Source organism: Chionomys nivalis, chromosome 21 (assembly GCF_950005125.1).
Source record: "Chionomys nivalis chromosome 21, mChiNiv1.1, whole genome shotgun sequence".
NCBI classification, from domain to species: Eukaryota; Metazoa; Chordata; class Mammalia; order Rodentia; family Cricetidae; genus Chionomys; species Chionomys nivalis.
In genome coordinates this window covers 44,951,619-44,966,158 of record NC_080106.1, presented here as the reverse complement: position 1 = coordinate 44,966,158, position 14,540 = coordinate 44,951,619, and the positions used below count along the sequence as shown (strand labels likewise).

The window sequence follows — 14,540 nt, the reverse complement described above, 5'->3', positions numbered from 1 at the left end:
GGAAATGAAGTTTAAGGTACTGATTGGCAGGAGCAACTCAAGACAAGCAGCCCCCCCCTGCCCCCCCTGCAGCTTCCCCTATTGGTTTGCCAAAAGACTGCTTTGCACAGAGTTGCACAGGACATGCCTCAGACAGAACAGAAGCAGGGAGTAAGTTCAGAGATGTTAATCATTCTCTTGAACAAAGATGAATGAGCTAGGTAGCCAGTGTCTACACACAAGTAATCAAGGATTCATAATAATACTCACCAATAATCAACTCAGACTAAAGAGTCAAATTTTGACCAAAAGTCATGACAAACTTGTAAAATCTGTCATTGGAGATTATCACTAGAAGTACTCTTGACAACTCATAGATGGAAAATTAAAAACTCTTTAAGAGAAAAAAGTAAATTTTGAAGCATGTACTGAACATTTAAACAAATTATGTATTTTCAATCTTGCTTCATAGTTTAGCTCCAAAATTTGGTTTTTGTGTTCAAACTGAAATCACATGCATTCAAACTTAATCTGAGCAAAGAAAGAGTATGTAATTTTTTGATTATTTATTGTCTTAATTTCTCTACTTTTCCAAAAAAGTACATGGTACAATTTTGAAAGGTCTTTAACATTTAAAAAATTATCAGCTGTCTATGGTGGCACATGCCTTTAATCACAGCACACAGGAAGCAGAGACAGGAGGATCTTAGTGAGTTCCAGGCCAGCCTGGAATACACAGGGAGCTCCAGGACAGCCCAGACCAAACAGAGAAAGCCTGCTAAAGAATAAAACAACAACAAACCACTTCTTCCATCTTTAGTCCTTGAACACTGGTGCTTGTGATGTTGTCACGAGTTTTCACTGGATTAGCACATCTACCAGAAATGGGGAGGAGACCCCAGGCTACCCTGATACTCATAATTCAACTGACAAAGCAGTTTAAAGTAATATTTCAGAATTATATCACTTAAAACAGTGGTTCTTAACCTTTATAATGTGTGACCCTTTAATACAGTTCCTCATGTTGTGGTGACCCCCCCAGTCATGAAATTATGTTTTTGCTACTTCATAACTATAATTTTGCTACTGTTGTGAATCATAGTGTAAATATCTGATATCATGGTACCTGATATGCAACCCCCACAGAGGTCACGGCCCACAGGTTGAAAACCACTGACCTAGACTAATTTATTTCTGTGGCAGAGGAGGAGGAAAAGGAAGGGTAGGAGGAAAAGAAATAAGAGGAAGCAGAGAGACGGAAAAGAAGATGAGGAGGAGGCTGACTTCACATTAGAGGAGGTGGGGAAGAAAAGGAAGGGGAGAAAGAGGAGAAAGAGGAGGAGGGAGAGGGCAAAGGGAAGGAGAAGGAGAAGGAGAAGGGGGAATGGGGAGGGGAAAGAGGGGGAGAAAGAAAGTTTAGGGAAAGCAATTTCCTTGGGTTTAGGGTGAGGCATCTCTGAACACGCAGCACACATATGCCAATTTCCTTTGACTTTTACTAAAATTTTTTAGCATTTCCTTCTCACAAAGACTGCAGCAAATATGAAATATCCTGCTTCTTTCGGTTTTAGTTTATTTTGCTTAAATTGTCTCTAAGACAGGGCAATCACAGCAATGTTTAGACACTTATCTTCCCCCACTGAAGCAGCTACTTATCTTGTTATCTTTGGACCCCTGTTGCCTAACTCAGGGGAGAGCACATGGTGCAGCTGGAAGAGGGAAGGAGCAAACAGTCCTGTGTGAATGGTTTTAGTTAGTAAATCTGTCCTGGCCTTCTATAGATGGGTTTCATTATCTCCAAGTCACCAGATAGTGAGGGAAGCCAGCAAGTCCTTCACCTTCAACCATCCACCCAGGCCCTCAGACTAAAATAGAAGCGTTCCACTTGAAGCTCTGCTGTGGTATCTATTCTGAACAGCATCCCATCAAAGATAACCAAGAGTGAATATATATTTAACTTTATGTTCTTTGGGAGCTTGATACATCTCGCTCTAAAAACTCAAAAATCTTCCAGTCACTGAATGCTCCAAGACCTCCTGTGGAGCCAGCAAACTGAGCAGTGGCGTGGGAACCCACTTCATGCCATAGACACATCTCAAAGGTCATCCTTGAAATACTGTTTTGTCAACAGCTAAGTTAGAAAATAGCCTCATATATAACAGTAACAATCTTAAACCATCAATGAGCTATAAGACAGCAGAAATAAGTCTCCAAGTCAGAACAGAGCAGGCATCAGAGATCAGCAAAGTCCATGGGAGTTTCCTACCTTAAACACATTGATGGGGAGATCAATGACAACGTAGATCAGGTTCCCCAGGGCCAGGCTGGCTATGAGTGCATTGGGGCCATTCCTCATGCACTTATTCTGGTAAATGATCCTAAGCAGGGTTGCGTTCCCTACCATTCCCACAATGAAGATGGTGCAGGATATCACAGTGTTAATGTATTTGAAAGCTGTCGTGATTTTAGTCTGTTGTGGGCAATAGTTACGCACTGAGCCATTGCTGGGCAGGGCCAAATTTGTAGGTCGATGAGTGGTTCCCAGGAAGCTGAGCTCTGTCCCCGGAAAAGGGGTGAAGTCCCCCGCTTGACTGCTTAGATTCGTGCTGTGTCTCTCGGGATTGTCACTGATTACTTGTCCCAGCAGGACGAGCCAAAGAGATGTCGTGAGGCAAAAAGTATCCATCTTAGTGTGGATTTGAAGAAAAGTCTTAAGTTGTTTTTATACCTTTCTTTCACCTGGAAGAAAAAAAAGTAGGAAAAATTCTTATCATTATTTGCTACAAAATCTATCAGCCCCCAAAGGCAATGACTAATTTAATGAAAATATAATCCATATTTGGTAATTGGATATGATGTAACTATTTCAGGCTACCCAGATCAAAATAGAAAAGACCAAAGATCTATTACATCAAGAAATGACCCCCGCTTGTCCTCCATCTGGGCTCTAGCTACAGCTCTTTCTACATCTAGACCATAATACAAATAAAGATATTTCTGTTTCCCTCAACAGCAGGTTCTCTTCATTTGGTCTAAGAAGAACCTGAATCTTCCAAAAGTGAGACAGAAACGTTTTTGGTAAAAGAGGAAAAGTTGCTTCATATTGAGGCACAAAAGACAAGAATCTAATTTTGTGACTATAATTTCAGTATCCCCCAGTGAGTGTTGTTTTGCACACGGCAGGAACGAGCAGGGCAATGGTGTAGTCTAGAGTGTTGAAGCATTCAGTTAAAGCCAGATGTCTGCTTAGCACCATGAGTACATCTAACAATTCAAGTTTTAAGTAACTGTGGGATAACTTGGGGCTGCAGGAGAACACTTGCTGTGTAGGCTCACACCTGCCCATCTCCAGCAGCTCAAAAAGGAGGAAAAAGTGACTGATGAAAAGATTTAGTTTGAAATCCTTGACCATTAATGTGCAAAAATTCACATCTTTTAGCACCCTCCCCTTTCCATGCCTCAGCAACCACCACGTTACCTGTCAGTGGGCACCGTGTGAGTGACAGCCTTCCCCAGGATGGTGCACTGTTTGGTTTGCCAAGGGCTAGTGAACTTTATATGATCCTGCGCGCATCCTACCTAGCTGGGTTTGCGAAGATGTCACATGCTGTTGCTGTCTAGTTCATGAAGTCATAGACGGGAGAACAGGGAGGCGGAAAAGAAAGCTCAGGAGCTCACAGAGGTCACAGATGGTGGAAAATCCACAACTCAAGGGTTTCAAACTAAATTTTTTTTCCTCAGTCATTTCCCCCCCTTTAGAGTCCATCTGACTCCAAACCTGAGCTTTACCCACAAGGCCATCCTGTCTCGTGTTTGTGCTTTATTTATGTCTACAGCATACTGATGATGTCTCTAGAGTTTAGATGAGGCAGCAGTTTGGGGAGGGAGGCCAGGTGTTATCAAAAGACTACTTGGCATTCGTTTGTTCTGTCACCTGCAAAGGGCACATGGTCCCTGTTGCCCAGTAATCTAGGTTTCTCCTCTAGCACTAAAGAAAAGACACTAGAAACCCGAGGATGGCTGGTGGCGAGAAGCTAGCAATCAAAGGCAAATAGCTCCTTCTCTTTCAGTGTTCTGTGTCTTTCTTGTATTAATCTGTACATGAAGACCATAGCTTCCTTTACGGGCAGTGGTGTGTATCGAAGGCACACAACTAATCCTAAATTTTAAGATTCACATTCTTTTTCTCGACTCTGCTCAAGACTGTTGCTGACCACTTTTATGAATTTTGGTAGCTGTTGTGGGACATCACTAAGTTGAGTCTTAGTCCCTATGTAGACATAGCAAGACATATTGACCGGCACAGGAGGTATAGGGCCAGCCGAGCGCCATGGCCAGCCGAGTGCCGTGGCCAGCCAAGCACCGTGTACTTCCACTTCCGGAAACAACAACAGCGTTTTACACATCGCACCTGACAGACGCCATCTGTTATTGGCTTGAGCATTTCCAGTAGAGCAGGTAGAAGAAGCAAGGTCCACACTTCACTTGAGAGAAATGGGCCGTGAGGGGAGAGTGGCAGGCCAGCCATTCCATCTCATAACTGAGTTGTAGGGTTCCACTTGCTGCTACGATTTCAAAGTGAGGAACCTGCCACCATCCTGTCGCCCCCTTACTTCTGCTCACCCTGAATTATAAGGAATTTACAGATTTCCTCTCCTGTCTCTTACAGAACAGTCTCTGGCCGACTCATTAGTAGGGCCTAGTCGGTATCTTCATTACCCTTCCCAGATGGAGGCCAGAATCCCAAGCACAGAGTTAGTTAAAATCTGTCTCTTTGAATAATAAGGGACGACACAATTCTTTAATTTCTTGACTGCTTTTTGATTAAAAGATCCTAGTTTCCCAACGGGGATGGAATTAGTAGTAGTTTTCCCACAACTGAGAGGCAAAGGTCTTTTCCACAAACAGAAGAGCTTCATGAGCTATGTTAAGATCATCTAGGAGGTGACTTCATGAGCCACTTGGTTGTCACTGGCCCTGTACCCTTCATAAAGCACCTCACTGGTACCCACATGAGTTGCTGATTTCTTCCATCAGTTATGGGTGCTGAGAATGCCAAAGCCACGGCTTCTTGTCATGGTGTGAGCCAGCTACCATCAAAACTTCTTCCTTCCCGGCTTCCCCTCAACAAAGACACTACCAAAGAACTCCCGACACCTCTGTCAGTTCTCCACGTCTAAGGGACATCTGCCAAAAACATGTGGCTGCCATATTGTCACAGAGTGAAAAAACACAAAACCAAATGAAAGAAACCTCTTTCAAATGCATGCTCTCCCAAGGACGGATCTGGAGCTCATTCTGGTGCATTCGAGGCAAACTTGGTTGGGCATCTTCTGTTGTAGTCAGACACAACTCTGGAGAAGCAACCCCATTCAAGACTGAAGGACGCAGCTAAGCACTCAGCATTCTTCCTTTTGTGAGGTGGAGATTTCGGACTGCTTTAACAAGTGCTGATTGCTTAGCCCTTTAGCTGTTTAACATATCAGACTCTCGGGACGAAAGTTCATTCACTGTTAGCTCTTTGGAAATTCCCATGGCACCCAAACTGCACATGTTTAGAACAAGTAATTTGCAAGACACTGCTGCCAGGGTATTTCTCAGTTGCCCAACACTTTAAAGACAGATGGTTTAGTGGGGGGGGGGTATCCATAAACGACTACAAGGGGAGAAAAAAATTAAACTAAAAACTTTTCTTTGAAGTTCTCTGTGGTTTTGCTCTCTGCTGCTCCTTGGTGGCACCGTCTGACTTTAATATGCCTTCACTCCATGTCTGCTGGGGTGAGGCCATTAGGGCGGTGTAAACAGAGGTGGCTTATCTGCAGACTGCTAGTGTTCCACGCGTGAAAGGCAACAAGTGCCCTTTAAAGGAGAATAAGAACAAACAGCCCAGACCTCCAGCAACAGCCAGATTCCCAACACTAGCTGCAGTCGTGGTGTGAGGAGGGGTTCACAGCTGTCGGATCTTCACAGTAAGTGTCCTTGGCTACTCACACCCTGGATGGGGGATGCGAAGAGGCTGCCCCACAAACTTAACCAGTAGACTTGGGAGCAAGCTTTAAGCATGATGTACTGAAAGCTCTTTCCTGACTGTGGAGAAAGAGACATCCCTGGCCCAACTTCCTCTTCCTAAAAATCAGAGTCTTTCCTGGGGATATAAAATGCTTTTGATCTGTAGTTAAAGCTCATCACTCCACTCCCACCCCGCAGCGCTCAAGATTCCCAGGAAGGTGACCCACACAGGACATCAGGGCAGGTAGGAGCTAGCCCCGGCGGGCGCTGCGCGACACCCCAACTCCTCCCAGTCGATAGCCCCAGGCTGAGACCCTATCCCTTGTTCCAGTTCTGGTTCCCATTAGGAAAGACTAGAACTGACCTTGGATCTTCTTGTACAGTCACAAACAGCACCAGGTCCGCGCCTGGGCCAGACGGATCCGGAGTGGGAGAACAAGGGTGGCGCGCAGGGTGGCGGGTGACCCATCAGTGTGTGCCATCAATGTGTGCCAGGAGTGTGTGCCATCAGTGTGTGCCAGGAGTGTGTGCCATCAGTGTGTTCCATCAGTGTGTGCCAGGAGTGTGTGCCATCAGTGTGTGCCAGGAGTGTGTGCCATCAGTGTGTGCCAGGAATGTGCGCCCGGAGTGTGTGCCATCAGTGTGTGCCAGGAGTATATGCCATCAGTGTGTGCCATCAGTGTGCACCAGGAGTGTGTGCCGAGAGTGTGTACCAGGAGTGTGTGCCATCAGTGTGTGCCAGGAGTGTGTTTGTGCCACCAGTGTGTGCCAGGAGTGTGTGCCAGGAGTGTGTTTGTGCCAGGAGTGTGTGCCATCAGTGTGTGCCAGGAGTGTGTGCCATCAGTGCTTCTCAGGTTTGAAATTTTAAAAAATCCCCTTTGTTAATTTTTTAATCACTGAATTATTTAATTATTAATTATTTAATCCTAGAATTTGGGCTAGAGTTTTTTGATATGAAAAAAGTAAAATCAATAATTTTTTTCCTGAAAAAACAGGTTAGGTAGTGGGCTATCAAACGATGCTGCTATAATATCTTTAGATTATAGGCGATTGCTGAACCTTAGTTATACAAGACAACAGAAAAGGCAAGAGGTTGTCTCTGCAGAGTGATAGCCACAGTTTTGTGGGCAATGCTCTCAAAAGCAGCCTCCCTCTCAGGCTGTGGGAGCCCTGTGGTTCCATTGCGTGCTGTAGGAAATGGAAGGAACCAGACGGTGGGTTTCAGTTGCTGTTTTCCCCCATGTCATGCTTGCTGCTCCTCCACTAGACCCCCAGTCAGACATCAGGGGAAATGTCTGGGCAATGGGAATCAGTCTGTCTTTTGTTGCTTCTCTTGCCTCCTCAATCTCTCTTTTGTGCAATCTAACTTTAAATATAGCTAGTCAGATGACAAAGGGAATGAAATTGGTGTTCCTTTGTGTGTTCTTCACAGCATCTTCCAGTCATTCAATTTCAACCTGCAAGACAAAAGAAATAACTGGACTCAGCCACAGGTTTTTAATTTATATGGAGAATATATATATATATATATATATATATATATATATATATATGCTTGTGTGTTTGAAGAGAGAGGAAGAATGCAAGATGCAAGGATACATTATGCTCCAGCCTCTGCTATTGAGTTAAAACTATAATTTTGAAAAAAAAAGTCTTAGATTTTCTAATTGGTGATCTGTTATTTGTTTGTTTGTTTTACAGTGCTGGGGATTGAACCCAAGGCTTTGTGTGTGCCAGGCAACCACACTATAGAAATACACCCCAGGTCAATAGTACGTTATTTTATTTTTACTCTATCAGTAATGTAGCTTTCCAGAGCACACGGCTGTGGAGAGCAGCTCCAGGACAGATGGAGTCTGGCCCCAAAGAGACGTGTATACCAGAGTGCAAACTATTAGTAAACTAATACACTGACACACTTGGGAGACTCAGAAGGCAGAGGCTATTTCTATTGGGAAGTGTAACTGAAGATGATCAAAGATTGGAAATGTAAAAACCTAACACCACCAATAAATTGGTAACTTTGTAGCGAACCTGGGCAGTGAAAAGACTCAATGAAAACTGTTAATTGTAGCTCATGGAATACATCACAGGAGTGAAAGAAAACAGTAGTCAGCGTTTCTAACTTTCATTGTGGTTAAAGTCAATTTAAATTTCCATGCACTTTCAAGGAGGCTGAACATGGTTCTTTTTGTTGTTGTTGTTTGTTTGTTTGTTTTTTCTAAACAAAGCTAAAACTTTCTCTCTCTGTGGGTGTGTGTGCGTAGGTACCAGGTTAAGGAGACTATGTTCTGATCTGATGGTGTCTGTTTCAGTTTGTAGTTTTGTGTTTTTCTGACTTTTTAAAGCCTTGCCTGTTCAAGCCTTTTGCTAATTAACTCTACAGTGGGCAGTCACAATATTTCTCTCATCTTTGAAGGACGATGTTAGCAGAAGTCGGTGTGTTCGGGCAATGGCCACATGGAGCAGCTGTCGCCTTGCAGTTGATGAGCAACTGAATTCTTTCCCTGCTGGTGTGGAAACAATGCTTTGCCAGCCATTTGTTGAAGCCTGTGATCAGGATCTGGAAGGCTTCGCGCCGAGGGCTGCTCTCCCGTTGTTTTGGTCTCCCCCAAAGTCAGTTTGTATGAATCAGACTGTGAGCCCTAAGCAATTGCAGTGCAATTTAACACTGTTATGGAGTTTCTACAAATGCCAAATGAGCTGAAAAAACGTCTTCTTCATTTTAGTTATTAGAGAAATAGAAAATGCGTCCTAAACCTGCGCTGGCAGCCAGTGACTAATTGCCTGGCTTCTATTGAAAGAACCAAGTAAGTTTCCAATTTGTAGTTTGGAGTAAAAGGCTACAGTAGAGTCCAATTAATTAGGTATTAGTTCATTTTTTACAGTGTTGAAATTTGATTCAAACCATGTGATAGTGCCCATGTGATAGTGGGCAGACAGTGGCCGCTGTGGTCAGGGATGGTGACTAGGGATGGTAAGTGGATTGGACTGGGTAATAGCCTTGTAACTTCCAGCTAATTCAACAAGGATAGCCTCAAAGTGGCGAAGTTCAGAAATGTTCTGGAATCAGGCCTGTGTTCCTCACAAAGGCCGTAGATGTGGGCAAGTCACAGTTTTGCATTCTCAATTTCATTTTTAAAAATTACTTTCCCTTACTGAAATTGTGTGTGTGCACTAGACAAGCACATATGCACACAACAATACATGTGTGGAGGTCAGAGGACACTGAGAGACTCTGTTTTTTTCTCCTTCCATCACGTGGGTCCCAATGATTGAGCTCAGATCATCAGTCTTCGTGGCAAGTTCCTTTACCCACTGAGTCATCTTGCTGCCCCAGTGCTGACTTTGTTTCTAAGTTCATGAGGGCCGTGGTACCTAGTATTTGGAATTGTTAAGTCTAAATAAAGGCATGCATGTAGAATGTCAGCCATTTAGTGGACATGTTATTACTACTGTGTATTGCTCTAAGAAATAACTGCAAGGCTGCACTAGATCTTATTTGTTTATTCTAAACCAAAATAAAGGAAAATTCATAAACATCAGTATCTTGGATTGCCATGAAACAATTGTCTTTATTTCTGGTGTCTGTGCAAACTGGGAGATAGCTTTTCATTATTTCATTATTTGGTATCTACACTACTCTGGTACAAGAATACACTACTTAGGATGTGTGAGTCCAAATTATCTGAGTGGGCAGAAAAAAACAAGTCCATGCATAGAGGGAGCCCTGTGGGGCCAGGAACAGTGTCTGTCTCTCTAGTAAATACTGTGAAAAGCTGGGGGAAAGAAAGCCAGTTTCCGTTGACTCCCAAGCCTTGTTCCCCACTTTTAGAGAGCGATGACAGTGTGACCTAACTATTCACAAAAGGCAGCAGCCTTGGCAGATGGAGGAGGGTGGTGCAGGCACCTGGTGTTGGTGGTGGAGACCAGCAGCAGGAAGGAATTCTGGAATGAGACGTTTTCACCCAGTTCTGGGATTCAGTGACCAGTGTGCCAAGAGGATGGAGAACACACCCCAATGGAACTGTCTAGACTCCATGCATTCAGGGAGTTCCTCAGTGAGGCTGAGCCCACAAACAGCAGTGAACTTGGGACACAGGGAGGAGTGTCACCGTGTCGCCGGGGTGTAATTCACAGGCTGGTGTAGGACTTGCCCTGTCAGTTTTCTGTTATGCTTCTCTTGTGTATTCCTTGTTGGATGGCCTGTCATTTTTTGCAATAATTCCCAAAATACTGGGGAAAGCTGGTCAGAGTAATAGCATCTTGGAACTTCCCACGAAGCTAATTACATGGGAGAAAGAAACTAAGTTTACGTAGTTGGAAGTGATCAATTGGTACAAGTTGTCTCTCTTAAACATTAATTTCAGGTCTCACTGCTGGATCCAGAAAGTGCCAGAAAATACATAAAGATGTTTTTAAAAAATTAACATTTTATGATAGCATATAGCTCCAAACTAGAAAATTCACAAGGAGTAGAATATTATTTTAATAAAAATTATGACTATAAATATAACCTTACATTGAAGATATGTGAGACATTACAATATTGTATGCATACAATTATAATATGGTAAAGGGCATATGCTGCAGCCAGCGCAGCCTGGATAGCCGAGACTGGCGGGGGATGCTGGGATTGAGACATGGAGGCTTCTTTTCAGGTGGAAGAACAGCAACCTTTATTTTGCCCAGCAACCTTTTATACCTCTACTCCTTTTGTGGAGACCCACCAGCCAGAAAGAACATAAACATCCTTGTCAATTACAGACCACAAGGAAGTTCCGCTGTCAGTCAGGGGGAGTGAGGGCAGCTGGATCACAACAGGCGTACTTAGAAAAACAAAGAGAACATAAGAATAACAAGCAGTGTGCGTCTGGGACATTATTTTTTTATGTTAATTCAAAAGTAAAACTAGAGGGGCAGGAGGGATAGCTTAGTGATCAAAGGTGCATGTTCTTCCAGAGGGCCTGGGTTCAGTTCCCAGCGCCAACACGGCAGCTCATCACTGCCTGTCACCCCAAATCTACAGAATCCAACATCTGGCTTCCACACATACCTGAATACAGCAATACATTACATTTTACATCCCAAGAGACTGGAACTTCTGCTGGACCTCAAGGCCAGAGTTAATAACGAACTTTGAAGTCACTTAATACTTAAGACAGTTGTCCTACTGTGTACTTAGCCTGTCCGTTTAATCTGCAGTTAGAACGGTGGAGCAGCCAACCTTACTGCCTTGGACTTCTCACGTTCTCGGCTTTTACATCCTAATGCATGGCTGAAGTCTTAAGTTATGTACTCTTCCGTGCCCCCCACCCTGAGTAATGCATATGTGTATATATGTTATAGTAATAAATGCTGGAAACAGCCAATATAGAAAGAAACTATCTTACAAAATGAGTGTCCGACATAAATGTTGAAATTGGCTGATACCATTTGCATGTTTTCTGGGTCGGTTAGGGTAGGACTAAATCACTTGTAAGACTCTGGGTCGGTTAGGGTAGGACTAAATCACTTGTAAAACTCTGATAAAGATTCCTGCAAAGTGTTCTTCATCCCTTTCCCAGGTGACACTTTCTGTTCCGTTCAATAAAAGAGTGAGCACAGCCCTTTGTTAGGGATCCACAAACACGCACACTCACGCACGCACACACACTCATGCACACACACATAGGGAGAGACTGATTTCCAAGACAGTCTTCAGATAGGCACAGATTCAGCACCACACAAGAGTGCTTACATAGGAAGAGAGAAGTAGAGAGTCAAATTTGGGCTCACTTTTGGTAAAAATTACCCTGAAGGGAGATGTTTTTAAATCATTCCCTTAATGCAACCAGGAGTCAATATTGGTAACTCCGAGCTTCTCAATAATGTGTTTACCTATGCTCCTGATCACACTTCATGCACATACAATAAAAGTGTACACAGGAAACAGCTAGAATTTATAGCTTTTTTCTTTAAAGAGACACTCTCTTAGAGACAGCAACAATTACTATGTATTTCCAAAGCTAGAAGAAAAGATTTGTTAATATTTTTTATCACAAAGAAATGCCAAACACTAGAGGAGAGATATACACTTAATCTGATTTTAAACATTCTGCAATACTAAGTACAGGCCGAAACATCATGTGGCAGATACATAATATGTTTATGTTTTGTCTGTTTGTCTATAAGTTAAAAATCAATTTGATTTAAAAATTCAAAAGGAGAGAGTCCTGAGGCTCTCTGTGCCTTTTCAACATAGGAACGAGTAAAAGAACATTTCAGAATTTTATTATGAACAGGATCAACTTTCCACATCAAGTCTCTAGCAGTGGGAATCACTTGAAAGTGAGCTGTAATTGCACAAGAAATTAGATTTTCCCATGACTCTTGGATTAAAAGCAGAAAAAAGTAACATGTGAAAGCTAGCACTCTTACCAGCTAGAGTTTTAAATTATGTAACAATGTAACAGAAATCGCACTGGAAACATCTACTCCGCCTCATCTACCCTTTCTTTGGGGATTGTTCATATTTTGCTGTCTTCTGTCTTCTGCATTTCCAGGAATAGGAAGTCTGCTTTAGTTTGTTTGTTTTACTATGTTGATGCCCCCCCACCCATTTATTAAGGTAGAAAGTTGCAAGAAAATGTTACAAGATCATATTCCCTTAGGAATATCTATCAGCTCTTAAGGAGAATTTATTTTCAGTCCACAGGTCATGGATAAACAGGAAATCCAGAGGCTGGTACCTATGTCTGGCAGCTGTGGCCATAGAAGGAACAATCAACCATTGGGGCAGATGAACGCTCATCACTTCCCCATAAGAATGCACAGGCTTGGGAAGTCTACCTTCTCCTTTCCAACCGTTCTTTCCCTAATACCTTTCCAAACACAGAGCTATGAAAGCAGCTTTTCTCTTCACTACGAGGGTAGACTGGAGAAAGAGCTTTCCGAGAATTTTCTCTCTGACCCAGATGCTCAAGAATCCTAAGATCCCTGTCCTTTGTCCTGGTCTACCCACCTCTGTGGATTGGCCTGTTTCCTAACAGCCTTTATGACTCAGTAGATTAACGATGGAAAGGTTTCTTAATTGGAAATGCTGACCTGAAACCAGCGGACCTTTAAACTGCAGTCAGCAGTTAGGATACCGAGTCTTCTCCTCCCATTTGAAAGCATTCTCAGTATTTAGAATGTTTTTCAATGGTCTTCCATTCCTATCTCCTTGCTTAATGGTGAAGTACACTCATAAATATTTAGAGATAGATGCATTGCATGCACACACTAACTTTTAAAATGCTAACTTATAAATAAATGTATTAAACTTGCAAAAGCATGCATACTTCACGAAAGACTGTGCTAAGGCTATTTTAAATAATTCAGCTACTTCAAGGCAGCCATCTAACGAAACCTAGGTCAGAATTTCTTATTTACTGAAAATATTTTGGTAGATTTCAGCATTATTTTCAATTGTGGAATTAAACATTATTCAAAAACAAGTCATACAGTAGGTCTTATGAAAATGGAAGCTCTTCATTATATCTTAGTATTTATTTTATTTTTGAGAAATCTGTGTTCCAGGAGAGATAATTTAGACTAACTTTGCTGTCGGTCAGCTCTTGAATTTTTCAGTCTGTGCTCCTATGTGGAGAGTGGCAATGGTGAGGTAAAGGAAATTACTCTTATCTTATTTACCCATCACGTTAACAGAATTCATGTGGGTTTAACACTGTCTGGAAACTACTCATATGCTACTAAGTATGAAGGAATGAATAGGTTTGGGATTTGGTGAAGTGACCCACGCTACATCTACCCAAGGATCATTCCTGGGACTTCCTTGAAGGCACGGAAGAGGGACTGGAATGAGGAGGAACCAAACACTTGGCTTTGGATTGAAACTAGTGAGGTGGAAGAAGTGGATGGGCTACTGCTGGGAGCACTGTCAGTGGGCTGGTGACTGTCTGGAACTCAGCACAGGGTCGCAGATGCCAGAGGCTCTCCTTTGCTGCATGTGCTATGCCCCTCTGTCCAGACTCTTTTGCTAACAGAACTTTCTTTTGGTTCAACCCTGTTCCCTGGATAGGAAGTCTTGTTTCCAGTTTTCAGAAGACTTTGATAACCCAGTCATGTTTTTGTGTATATGAAGTCACACCTAGTGTCCACTAAGGCCTTTGACTTAGCAAACTGGCCCTCGCGCTGTGTGTGTGGGGTGAGTGCACGTGTGTATACTGTGTATACCTGATAAGGTGTGCTCCTGTATGGCTACAAATGTATACAATGTGTGTGTACATCATGTGTGTGAATGGTGCAGACTGGCACATGCCATGGCACCCATGTGGTGGACAGAGGACAATCTCAGGTGTCAGTCTTCACTTTCCATCTTGTCTGAGACAATCGTCTTCCTGCAGCTATGCCACCTTAGTTGGCCTGTGAGCTCCATTTACTCTGCCATCTCTGCCTGCTGTTTCCCAGTAGGAATACTAGAATTGCAGAACGCAAACACTGGAATCACAGAATGCCCCACTTGTGAGACACATCAGACTTATGTGGAGTCTGAAGATTTGAACTCAGGT

The 14,540-nt window shown here is 43.0% G+C and overlaps 1 long non-coding RNA gene across 1 annotated transcript in view; it reads right to left on the bottom strand.

Annotated features, from left to right (window-relative positions):
* LOC130863490 (uncharacterized) overlaps positions 1-14,540 on the bottom strand; it is a 65,720-nt gene that overhangs the window by 45,024 nt on the left and 6,156 nt on the right. Inside the window, exons 2-3 of the long non-coding RNA XR_009055732.1 lie at positions 6,353-7,445; positions 2,246-2,718 (exon numbers count right to left, since the gene is read on the bottom strand). This is a non-coding gene — a long non-coding RNA (uncharacterized LOC130863490). The remainder of the gene's footprint in view (positions 1-2,245; positions 2,719-6,352; positions 7,446-14,540) is intronic.